This window comes from Macrobrachium rosenbergii, chromosome 49, assembly GCF_040412425.1.
Source record: "Macrobrachium rosenbergii isolate ZJJX-2024 chromosome 49, ASM4041242v1, whole genome shotgun sequence".
NCBI lineage: Eukaryota > Metazoa > Arthropoda > Malacostraca > Decapoda > Palaemonidae > Macrobrachium > Macrobrachium rosenbergii.
This window is the reverse complement of record NC_089789.1, coordinates 9,774,115-9,786,614: the sequence shown is the minus strand read 5'-3', so window position 1 is coordinate 9,786,614 and position 12,500 is coordinate 9,774,115. Positions and strand designations below refer to the sequence as shown.

At 37.8% G+C, this 12,500-nt stretch overlaps 1 protein-coding gene across 4 annotated transcripts in view; it reads right to left on the bottom strand.

The window, feature by feature from the left end:
* The window catches only part of LOC136832072 (abnormal cell migration protein 10-like), an 891,193-nt gene that overhangs the window by 255,224 nt on the left and 623,469 nt on the right, over positions 1-12,500 (bottom strand). The window lies entirely within an intron of this gene.

Genomic DNA, 12,500 nt, shown 5'->3' with positions numbered 1-12,500 from the left:
GAGAGAGAGAGAGAGAGAGAGAGAGAGAGAGAGAGAGAGAGAGGGAGGAGAGGGGGAGGAAAGGAAACCGTACATGGTAACCTTGCAATGCTTTAAAATGAAGTTTGTTCGCCTTAAAATCTATCAAGCAATTGATATATTGTCATTATGAAAGAGGATTTAAAATCACTTCCCCTTCTTTGCTCCCATCTCTATCTCTCTCTCTCTCTCTCTCTCTCTCTCTCTCTCTCTCTCTCTCTCTCTCTCTCAGGCCCTGCTAGCGTCACCAAACATCGCTGTATGATAAACAAACTGGAAGTAGTTTACATTCTTGCGGAAAACGTACTACTTTTAGCCACAAAGTACAAATACACATCGAGGTCGAAGCATTTATGACCAAAACAACACACCAGGAAGTCCTCTAAAACAGGAGACGAGAGAGTTTAATAAGATATTATCATCAGTATTTAATTTTTTTTATATTCAAAAAACAGTATTTAAATCAACAACTTCCGTGAATTTTACTTCTATTCCATTTGAGCTTCAAAAGTTCAAGCGAAGATGCAATGCATTACTACCTTAATACAATTCTCCTTGGGTTATAATAATTTACTTACATTTTTATCTATCCATTTATGAATCTGTTAATCTATTTTATTCTTTTTTAATAAGTGATCTCTTTTTTTCTGTTTCCCTTTACCTCCTCTTACTTCTTCCTAAAATCAACATATTCTTTGAAAGCAGGGGCGTCGTTTAGGGGGGGGGGATGGAAGGAGCAACTTCCCCCAAGACTCAAGTTGCCCCCCCAAGCCTCAACTTGCCCCCCCCCCACACCACCAAGCCCCAAGAAATAACAGCAGCTGGTTTTCCATTTTCCTACCGAAATTCAAATGTGTCATCACATTAAGTTATATCTATCTATCTATTTTACGTGCTTCAAAAAGCACATGAAATAGCTCAAAATAAAAAAAAAACAGCTGATTAGGCTCGCTTCGCTCGCCAAACCGTCTTTGCCCCCCAAAACAAAAATCTGAAATGAAGCCCGTTTGAAAGCTTGAATATCAAGTCAATGGCCCCTGTGGGCTTGTTCCTTATGAATAGGTTTCATCTTCTGAATAATAATAATAATAATAATAATAATAATAATAATAATAATAATAATAATAATAATCCACTTTTGTCTTCCTACAGTAACTGGAACCTAACCACATCACTTCCGGTCGGGACTTCCGAAAAAACATCTGAACGGCATTATCGCCAACATGCCATAAACATATAATTTCGACAGTTCAAACATCATAATATCTCTCCGACAATCCTTTACAGAATCTCTCATTGAACAACGAATTCCCACCTGCACAATACAAGCTTACCTGTACTGAACCCGTCACAACAGGACGGCGCCAACGCTGATCAAAGAGAGAGGACAATTAATTAGAAGTTCACCTGGCAATTAATTAGGGATTCACCTGGCGTTGATATCTGCTAAGGACGGTGTCACAGGTATCCCATCAAAGTCGCCATCATGCAAATCCACCGATTGTCTATCGGAAGCTGATCTGACAACGTGAGTTAATTATTAGACTCCAGAACAGCTGGCTGGGCTGTCGTCTAGGCTACTAACTACTCTTGCGAGACTCGGAAACTGACAGGCGGTTAGGAATGGAACGGACATACACGCACACATACACACACCATGTATGTATACATAAATGTACATATATATATACATATTTATATACATACATATGTATATATATTTAAATATATGTATATATATACATATAATATATATATATATAATATATATATAATGACTGGACTTGGAGTATAAAATTTAGGCCAAATGTCAACTGCTGGGATCTATGAGTTCATTCAGCGCTGAAAGGGACATTGAAAGTAAAAAGGTTTATTCAAGATTGATTTAAAAAGCGTAACAGGAAGAAAACGTCGCAGGTGGACAATGAAACAAGTGTTAGGAGAGGGTTATGGAAAGTAAGAAGGAAGACAGAGAATATGAACGGAGGTACGATAATTGGAATGAAAGGGGTTGCAGCTACGGGCCGAAGGGGCGCTGCAAAGAACTTTATGCAATGCCTACAGCGCACCGCGTGAGGTGCACTGACGGCACTAACCCCTCCCTCAAGGAGTATATATAAGACACTGTCTACCCTCTTCCGCTCCTTCTGCGGCCAAGCATCTAATCAGCCTCACTGCAAAGAAGGCAGTAATTATCAATTGGGGTCTTCGCAGAAAATTACAGGTAATTCTGGACAATCTATACCTGTGCTGGTTTCTTTCATTGCAGGTAATAATCGCCGAGTTTACCCTAAATGACTGACTGTAAGGAATATACTACTCAGTCTTTTTTCTAACGAACTAATGGGAAACTGGGAGGTAATACCTTTATCTATATTAAAATATATATATATATATATACTTTTTAATTTAGATAAAGGTATTATTTCTCCATATATATATATATATATATATATATATATATATATATATATATATATATATATATATATATATATATATATTATATATTGATTTAATTTAGGTAAAGTATTACATCCCAATCTCACACTAGTTCGACATGTATATATACATATATATAAAAATATATATATACATATACATATATATAGATATGTATATGTATATATACATATATATACATGTATATATACACACACACACACACACTAAGTATCAATGCAAAGACATACAAAATAACGAAGAGTCACAATAAAGTCAATAAATAATAAATAAAGTCAATAAAGTAACCTAAACACAGGACACACCACAGAGGTCATTTACCTTAGGAGTCTCCTAAAAATGACATTACGTAGAACATACTAAAAAAAAAACACTCCTTCCTTCTTCCGGGATTATTAGAGTCACGTCACTGAGGAGTTAGTTCTCTCCGCAAATGAGGAAATTTAAAACTCGCTCCTTCAAACAACGACGCCACCTGCGATAACTCAACGCCCGTCGTGGGTTTAACCGTAACGGTATGTATACTTTAGGGCGGTCACGGGCGGGATATCTTACCTGTGCTGTTCGTGGGAAATGTAATTAACAAGTGAGATACTTTTTTCGTGCCAGGTAAGCATTAGCGATGGACTTGCGTAATTTCGTGTTTATCGGAATGAAGACGTTAATTTCGTGACATTAAAACTCGTTATCAACAAAGAGACTTTATAATGAGAGACATTAACTTAATGAACACGATAATGCAGGGTACAGAAATGTTATTACAAATTACATATAACGTTTATTGGTAATTCCTATAAACAATATTAGTTTACAGGAAAACTCTGGTTATAGTTCTATCAATAAAATTTAATCTCATACTTCAAGTGTATAAGTGTACATATGCCTCTGATATCTTGAAATACCGAAAAAAGTCCGGAAATCAAGTGTTTCCAAAATACAGCTGTAGGCTAATGTTTGTGTTTCCTAATATTGTACATTCGCCATGAATAATGCGATTTCCTTCGAATTCTCCACCATCCTGATGGTATACTTTGAGCCTTGAAATAACATCTACCTTATATCCGATTTTATTATATCACAAACCCCCCTCCCCCCCCTCCCCAAAAACAAAAATAAAATAAAAACACACAACTCAATTACTCCCCCATACGACGCTCGGAACACAAACCTTTATAGGCTATATACGTAAGTGCCGATGCACACGTTATCTTTAAAGTGCTTGCAAGCGGAGTCAGGACTATACCCCCCGCCATCTCTCTCTCTCTCTCTCTCTCTCCCCCTCTACCCTTACCCGCTCTCACCCCCAATCCCACCTCAAACACACCACCACTACCAGCTCCTCCACGTCCCCCAATAAAGTATTCAAAAGTTGTCTGGCCCGTGGCCACTACCAGTCACACTCGCAACAGTCCCTCAGTAAGACTCCATTTTAATTTTTTTTTTAAAGTTTTTTGTATTTTTTTTTCTTCCGTGTCCCACATAATGCATGCACGCAAAAGTTGCCCGGGCCCGTGGCCACCACCAGTCAGACTCGGGCCACAGTTCCTCAGGAGGAGTCCACAGTCATTTCCCCCCACAACTGTTTTTTTCTTCAGTGACTCTATGGGAAACTTCCCAGAGTGGTCAGACTCTTGCCAGTGTCAGACCAGAGTGTCTTGGTCAACGTTCTCCGGTCAAGGGGAAAGAAACAAACGGTATTCGGTGTTTCTGAAGGAGAGTAACGGTGTTCCGTGTTTCCTCATTGTGGACGAAAGGTTAAACATAAAAATATTTTTGCTCTGTAAGATTATGGTTAGTTTTGATATCTTCTTAAGATTACGGTTGTCTGCTGATGTCTACATTGACTAACTTTCTGTTGCTTCGGTACTGTATTTACCTGCTATCGAAATCGAGAGAGAGAGAGAGAGAGAGAGAGAGAGAGAGAGAGAGAGAGAGAGAGAGAGAGAGAGATGCGAGCTCGACGCAAACAAAACCTTCCACTGCAACATGCGAGCAAAGAGCGTGAGCTGACCGACTGATTGACCGAAAAGACCATTTTTAAAGCTGATGGGTCTCGGACCGACAGACCGAAAAAGTTGAAAGGGTTAATCTTAACCATTTATAAACTATAATCACTTCTCTTTCTCTCTCAAGCACACACATACGCACATATGCACAAAGACGCGCGCGCACAAGCAAGCACATTGGTAGAGGCATCGAGGTAACGTCTTGGGGGAAACATTATTTAGTTTCCACCAGTTTCTGACATTTTTCAAGATTAACAAATTTATTATATCATGGTGATATTGAATCCCTTTCTGTAAGACGCTAAATTAAAAGGTGGGAGGGGAATGTAGGAGGGGGAGGGAAGGAGGGAATTTCCCTCCCCCCTTTAGTATGACGGTCACGTCATGCAAAATTGGTTTAATAATGATCGAAGGAGAGAGAAAGGGAAAAAACGCGTAACATACAGAGGATTTGAATAAGGCGAAACGAATTACAGGTACAAAGTGTGCTAGGGCAATCTCTTTCTCTCTCTCTCATATATATATATATATATATATATATATCTAAAAAAGTAAATATAGGCCTACTGCAAACTGTGTGAGAGAGAGAGAGAGAGAGAGAGAGAGAGAGAGAGAGAGAGAGATGATGATAACTTCGTTGCTCAAAAACTGGTCGGTTTCGATATGCCACGAAATCATGACATGGAAATAACTAATAAAAATCTGATGCAAAATTGTATGATATCAAAGATACCTTTCCTTGTCCTTCCTCACGATTCTTCGACAGCAAAGCCGTTACTGATAACTTTAATCTAAGGGTCGTGAAGTTGTTTCATTTATTATTTTAATACACACACACACACACACACAGGACATGATTCTAAATATCAATTAAAATGAAGGATACCGTCTTTGAGCAAAATTGTGATGAAATGCGAATTTCCAGATATTAACATAAAAATGGAAGTACCAATTATCTTTTACCTAGGGAATATTCAATCTCACTTGTAATAAAAATGAGTTGTAAAAACCTGTTGTGGAACACTGAAAGTCTTTATACATATAAACCGTGAGACGCTTAACCTATGACTCGCACGAAAGACCGGGGTCCGGTCCCGCGGTGTCAGAAATTCATTTCTGTGAAACACGTTTTTGTGTTCATTTTGTTATATATACAGTATATATGTGTATATATGTGTGTGTGTATGTGTATATATATATATATATATATATATATATATATATATATATATATATATATATCGTAGCTCAACGTATGGGACTAATAAAAACGAATTTCTAAACCTGACTAACCATCAACAAAGCAAGTGAAAAGTTGAAAAACAAGCTGTTTTATCCATCCATGGAGTGGATGTAACACTACCATACAAAACACACAAAGGACACCATTGGTTAGCAATCCACCCAAAGCGCCCGATACCCACCCAGTGCCCAAATGCCCTCTGGTGGTAGGAAAACAAAGCCTCGGATAAAGTACACGTGACCACAGTACCGATGAAGGTTGCTATGAGATCTCACACCGTGGCACTAATGAGCCTAAGACAAACATGCAGCCAAACAACGAGGCTTATGCTAACAAGGGCCCCGAAAGGTCTCCAACTCATATCAGCATTCTTTGTTATCCGAAGACATTATCATAATAGATACGATGGACAAAAGGCGGCTTTGTGGGTGTTTGGACACTGACATAAGCCTACGGCTGAGCCTGCGAGCACCGGTATGTCAACATTCGCGGCAGACTCAGCGAACAATGTATTTTTAATGTTACGTAAAACTATGGTAAGTTCAAAATACAGAGACTTTAATAAACTTTAATAATAATAATAATAATAATAATTATAATAATAATAATAATTTAAGATGAGGATGGTACTAAAGTTCATGATAGTCCACACAATGATAACTGAAGCAGCCTCCTTCACTCTCCTAGAAGTACATTTTCCTTATTTTCGATAACAAAAAACAAAACAACATCAAAGACGCTTAACACTAGAGCCGAACAACCTAAGAGGTCAATGGCAAATCTACAAAAGCGCCCATTTAAGACTGACAAAAAGTAAGTGGCAACATTACCACAAATTTTGAACACGAGCGCGACAGATACAAACCAGCATTACCAAATATCAGGTAAAAACGCTGACGGGAATATGTACGTATTTTTTAAAGTAAAACAAATGAACAATTTTGAATAACAAATATTATAACAAGCGTCTAATTCAAAAGGAATATCTGCTGAACGAACAGATTTTTTATTGGTATTTGGCAACTATTCCCTCGAAAGATAACATCAAGAGCAGCAGTTACTGTTACACGCACATACGAATTTACCGAGCATCGCCCCAAACCATAACCATTCCTTGTCCCAAGATTATAATGCCCGATTATTTCCAATGACTGCGCTCTCGCTCTCTCTCTCTCTCTCTCTCTCTCTCTCTCTCTCTCTCTCTCTCTCTCTCTCTCTCCAAGACCATACATATATCCCTTCCTCGTGTACCAGTTTACTCGCAAGTGCTTAAAGCCTTAAAAAGCGATCCCGCTTGCGTCCTGGGATTTCCCTAGTTTTATCATGACACCCTTCACATCATTTGGGCTCCCATAGCACGTCCGGGGATGCTCCACCCCGAAAGTACTCCCTGGGACCCTCCATTACACCCATTCTGGTAAAACGCTCCAACCAGACACATTCCGCCCTAGGGGAAGGTCGCTTCCGTGTTTGATGAGGTCGACTCTACATAGCTAGGGCCGAATAACAAATCGTATTTTACAGCTTGAACGGGTGTGGTTTATCATCTAAATTATTACATCAAAATTTGGCGAGTAAATTATTGCTCTCTCTCTCTCTCTCTCTCTCTCTGATTAAACCAATGTTCGCTCCCATGACAAAGATAAAACGATACTGGGCGTTTCCTTTCCATCCCAACATGTTACAACTGACATAAGCAAGTGACATACCTCATGGCCTCGACGAGGTAAACCTAACATCGCCATCCCAGGCTGTAATCTCCATCAGATATTCTGATTCTCTCCTAGATCAAGCGTGTGGCATAAATGGCTCATGGGAATAATCTCAACCACTGATCGAATAGGAGAGATGGGAGGGGTAATGGAGCCGATCACAAAGGCCGTGAAGAATAGACAATAGAAAAGGAGGGAGAGAGAGGAAGGGAGAGGGTTGAGAATGACATACAGACAGACAGACTGAGCAGCGGAAGGCATCACATGTGCTACAAAACGCATCGATGGCACTAAGTCTAATTTATGGGACGGAGCTTTTGACGCGACGTTTCCTCTCTGGTGATCAATTGGCAACTTTCATTTAAGGATTCGTCTTCCTCTTGTGGGAAAATTATCCTTTCCCACCCTGTTGAAGTCGGTCTGACAGAGATTATTATTATTATATTATTATTATCATTATTATTATTATTATTATTATTATTATTATTATTATTACAAAAAAGATTATTATTATTGTTATTATTATTATTATTATTATTATTACAACTCCATAGGCCTAAATTTACTTAAGAAAGAGTGAGGAGCTCGGATACAAGTTCTGGAAAGTAACAAACAATTTAAATATTACGATTTCTGTCAAGTTTATTCATTCTATAACTTAATAAAATTCCTTATCTTTATTTCTCCCTATCATGTAACCCAAAATACATGGAACTGAATAAAGGTTACATGAAACAAAACGAAACTAATGCTTAAAAATACTTGTTCAATTTACACAAAAAACTTCCCAAAGCTTTGTCATTCCTAAAGAGAAACGAGAGACCTTTCCTTTTTATCCTTCAGCTCGAAATAATGACGCCATTTGGTCGCCCAAAACTGGTCGTTACATCCAGTTATGATGACCCTTGATTCCAACCAGCGCGGCGACCAGATACGCATCTGGACCTGCCCACTTACTCCTGCTGGGGGAGGATAAGGTAGCCTATTGTCCTACAATGACAATGGTCATTATATATATATATATATATATATATATATATATGCATATATATATATAAATATATGTGTGTGTGTGTGTGTGTGTGTGTGTGTGTGTGTGTGTGTGTGCCCGCGCGCGCACTTGTATAGGCCTAGTCAAATTAATTACATCTATCATACAGGCCATTGATAATTTTCATGAGACTAGACTATATGCCGTATATACTATCTATCTATATATAATATGTATACATATACTGTATATTGTGTGTGTACGTTTAGCCTTGTGAAGAATATCAATATCCTGTTTGACAGATGTAATCAATCTGGCCCCTGCATGACGAACTTTGCTGATCTTAATAATCCAAGGAAGAGAGAGAGAGAGAGAGAGAGAGAGAGAGAGAGAGAGACAATCCCGCAGCAACCCTCCTTCGTGAGAATTGATGAAGAGGCAGCAGGCCAACCCTCCCCTCTCGTGGTACACCTATGAGTCTACAAGACGGCGCGGCGAGAGAAAACTGGTTACGCCACTCTTCTGCCGTGTCTCCCGTTTAACTCCTCTCCGGGGGGTCTGTAGGGAAGGTGAAAAAAGGCATTTCCCTTGGGTATCCTAACGCCTGATCCTTCACCTCCGAAGATCATAACGTCCTACTACCTGTCCCCTACCAAACCATAACCTTTCTTAATATTAATGGGTAACCTCGGCTCCTGCTTTAGGGAAATATTTTGTTGAAGTTGGTGGAAGACACTTGTTTATTTATTTGCTGACTATATTACTCGATTCCAAATGTCAGTTGAACAAAATAAAATGATAAAATGTTGCTTATTGTACGTTATATAACACTAAGTATAAGAGCAATACAAAATTTACGTACGATACTTCTGTAGCAAAAAAATATATATACAAATGAATTGTCAACACTTGTGCTTATTTAAATGACATCTAAAAGCCACCGCGAATTAGATTACAGTGCTAACTAACAAACAATCAATAAACATTGATAAGTACTTTCAACGATTTCAACAATTCTCTCTGGTTCCAAAATAATTCAATCGAAGATGAATCTGAACATTTTTAACATGAAAAAGAAAAACATGAAAATATTATTTCTTAAATCTTCTAACTTATGATGAAATACGACAAAGTACAAGAATTACTATATCACGAATTGTTAGTCTTCTTCTTCGTTTAACGTGTAACGTCTCATAAATCATTTACTCAAAAACAAACATCCATTACACAAAGCACAAACAAACGTTTTAGTCAACATATTATCAAACAAACACTTACACAAACGCATACCTTGCTCACAATCAGGAAATGACCCCAGGGGTCCTATAGCCGAAATTCCCACGAGGTTTTCCTTAGGCTCAGTAACACCACTCTGGCCACCCCCACACCCTTCCAGAGAACCCACGAAGCCCCTACAATTCCCCCCTTCCCGAATCTGCTGATATTCTGTAACCTTCGGTGCAGGAGATAGTTAGGGGGCAGTGGCCCCTAGAGAAATCCCGCAGAAGAAGAGCGCAAGGTAACAGAATTGCTGGGAGTAGGCCTATACGGACTCTGTTACCAATAGGCATATATATATATATATATATATATATATATATATATATATATATACATACATACATATATATATATATATATATATATATATATATACATATACATGTGTGATATGATTTGGTATAGTAACGATCAAAAATGTGTAATGCAATCTAAAAAAAAACTTACACCAGTATTTTCTTCCAAGATACAAATACACACATACATTTTATAACACACAAACACACACACACACACACACACACATATATATATATATATATATATATATATATATATATATATATATATATATATATATATATTTGTGTATGAAATAAACTATGCATTACTTGCATGCTTTCATACACATACAAATACAATATTCAGACACAAAACATACATACATCGTAAGTTCGTAAGTGTTCATGTATCAGAGAAGATAAATAAACAACATACTCAGGGGCCGAAAGTCATAGCATATGATATCATATCAGGGCAGATCATCCTGAGATTGTCAGACATTGTTACAGCGCTCTTATGCTTGTATGACTTTCTAATTACAAGGAACGGCCATTGTACGACTGAAAGAGAGAGAGAGTCATAACAGCGTGTGATTAGATATCAAACTGGACCTTGCTAGTTTCTACAAGTGACAACAAAACCGTTATAGGCCTAACCTTCCGAAACTAATTTATTCCTAACTGTAATCGACGGGGAATGAAACTGTACCAAAGAAAAATTAAACCTAACGAAAATAAACCCCATAACTGACAGTATATGCCTTCATACTTTGAAAAAATAAAAACAACTCAACACAGTGCAAATGTCTTGCTATTGTGTACAGTTTCTACGAGTGGCAGAATCGTTAGGCTTAACCTTTCGAAATTAGTTTATTCCTACTACAAATCGACACTAATCGACAGGAAATAAAATTTCACGAAAAAAAAAAACTAATCCTCACGAAACTAAACTCCGCAACTAACATTATATGCCTTCATACTTTGTAAACAAACAAAGAACTTAACACAGTGCTCGCTAGAGGGAACTAAATGCCAATCTCATGCTGGTTGTTGTTGTGGGCAAAGCAAGAATTCGCCGGGCACAGCCCACGCCAGGAACTTCCTTGAGAGAGGGCGAAGAAAAAATAAATAAATAAATAAAAATGAAAGCTACATTGATTCAAAATTATTACTTGGCTAATTGTACGGATATAATCAAGTGGTACCAAATGATTTCTGTATTCATGTAGTCCTTCGTCCCTTTTCTTAAGAAATGGGACGAGGAGGGAGGAGAAGGTATGTACGCGTATATGCTTGTGTGAGTGTATATATATATATATATATATATATATATATATATATATATATATATATATATATATATATATATATATATATATATATATATATATATATATATATATATATATATATATATATATATATATATATATATATATATATATATGTGTGTGTGTATGGTGAAATGAACACATGGAAAAACTATTCATAGAAATAAATCTTGCATATAAACAAATAAATACATTCCTAAACATAACCAAATTCTGCCTGAATCAAACCCTGAAAAAGCACTAAAACACGAGAAAATAAGCATGACAAAAATTCTACAATAACATCCATCAAGGGGGAGAAGGATTCAACATTTACATTACAAAAACGCCAATTTCCAAGCAAAAATAGCCCGGCCAATGTGCCTTTACTCTCAAGTCAATGGAAGGTAACAACAGTGCGCGCGAGCACGCACACACACACACACACATTCACATACATACATAGCCATTAATTAACCAGCACACCTGTTGGCCAACGTGTGACCATCTCCCCTAAAAATGCCATTTTTTATCCTAAATGAAGGATATCCTGACGTAGTATCCTGTTCCTCGTAGGATAAAGAAAGAAAAATCCTACCATACGCCACAGGGTTCCGCCAATAATCCTTCTTAATCTTTCAATACGAGGATGGGAGACGCTTCCCGTTGGGTGGGGGCGGGTGTCGATGGGTCACGGGTACCCGTCTTGTAGTAACCCCAGGAACCTCCAGGTGCCCAAGGAAATACCTGGGCAGCCAGCGATACCTTTCACTGGCGCGCCCCCGTGGTCTGCGTTCCGCCCAGCCAGCATAATCCCATGAATATCGTGCAAGGGATTGTCCCCAAAACACACCTTTATAAAACACTAGCTAAACCTCACATTCTAAAAACACGTTATCAGTCACTGACTTCACAGTACACAAATGAGTCCCGTGGCATTTTGTGTAACGAGGAGCTGTTTACAAACCCCAAAAAACACTTTCCTACAATTCACTATAGGTAAAACACACACTCCGTTAATGAGTACTCAGTCACTGGTCACTGATCTATGTTCACTGTACACAAATGAAACACGTGACATCCTCAGGTGCATAAAGTAACTGTTTGATTAAAATCAGTTTTCTAATTTTAATCAAACCGTTATCATCTTACACTAAAAAAACTTTTCTGCAGCGTAAAAAGTAACTTTTTACTA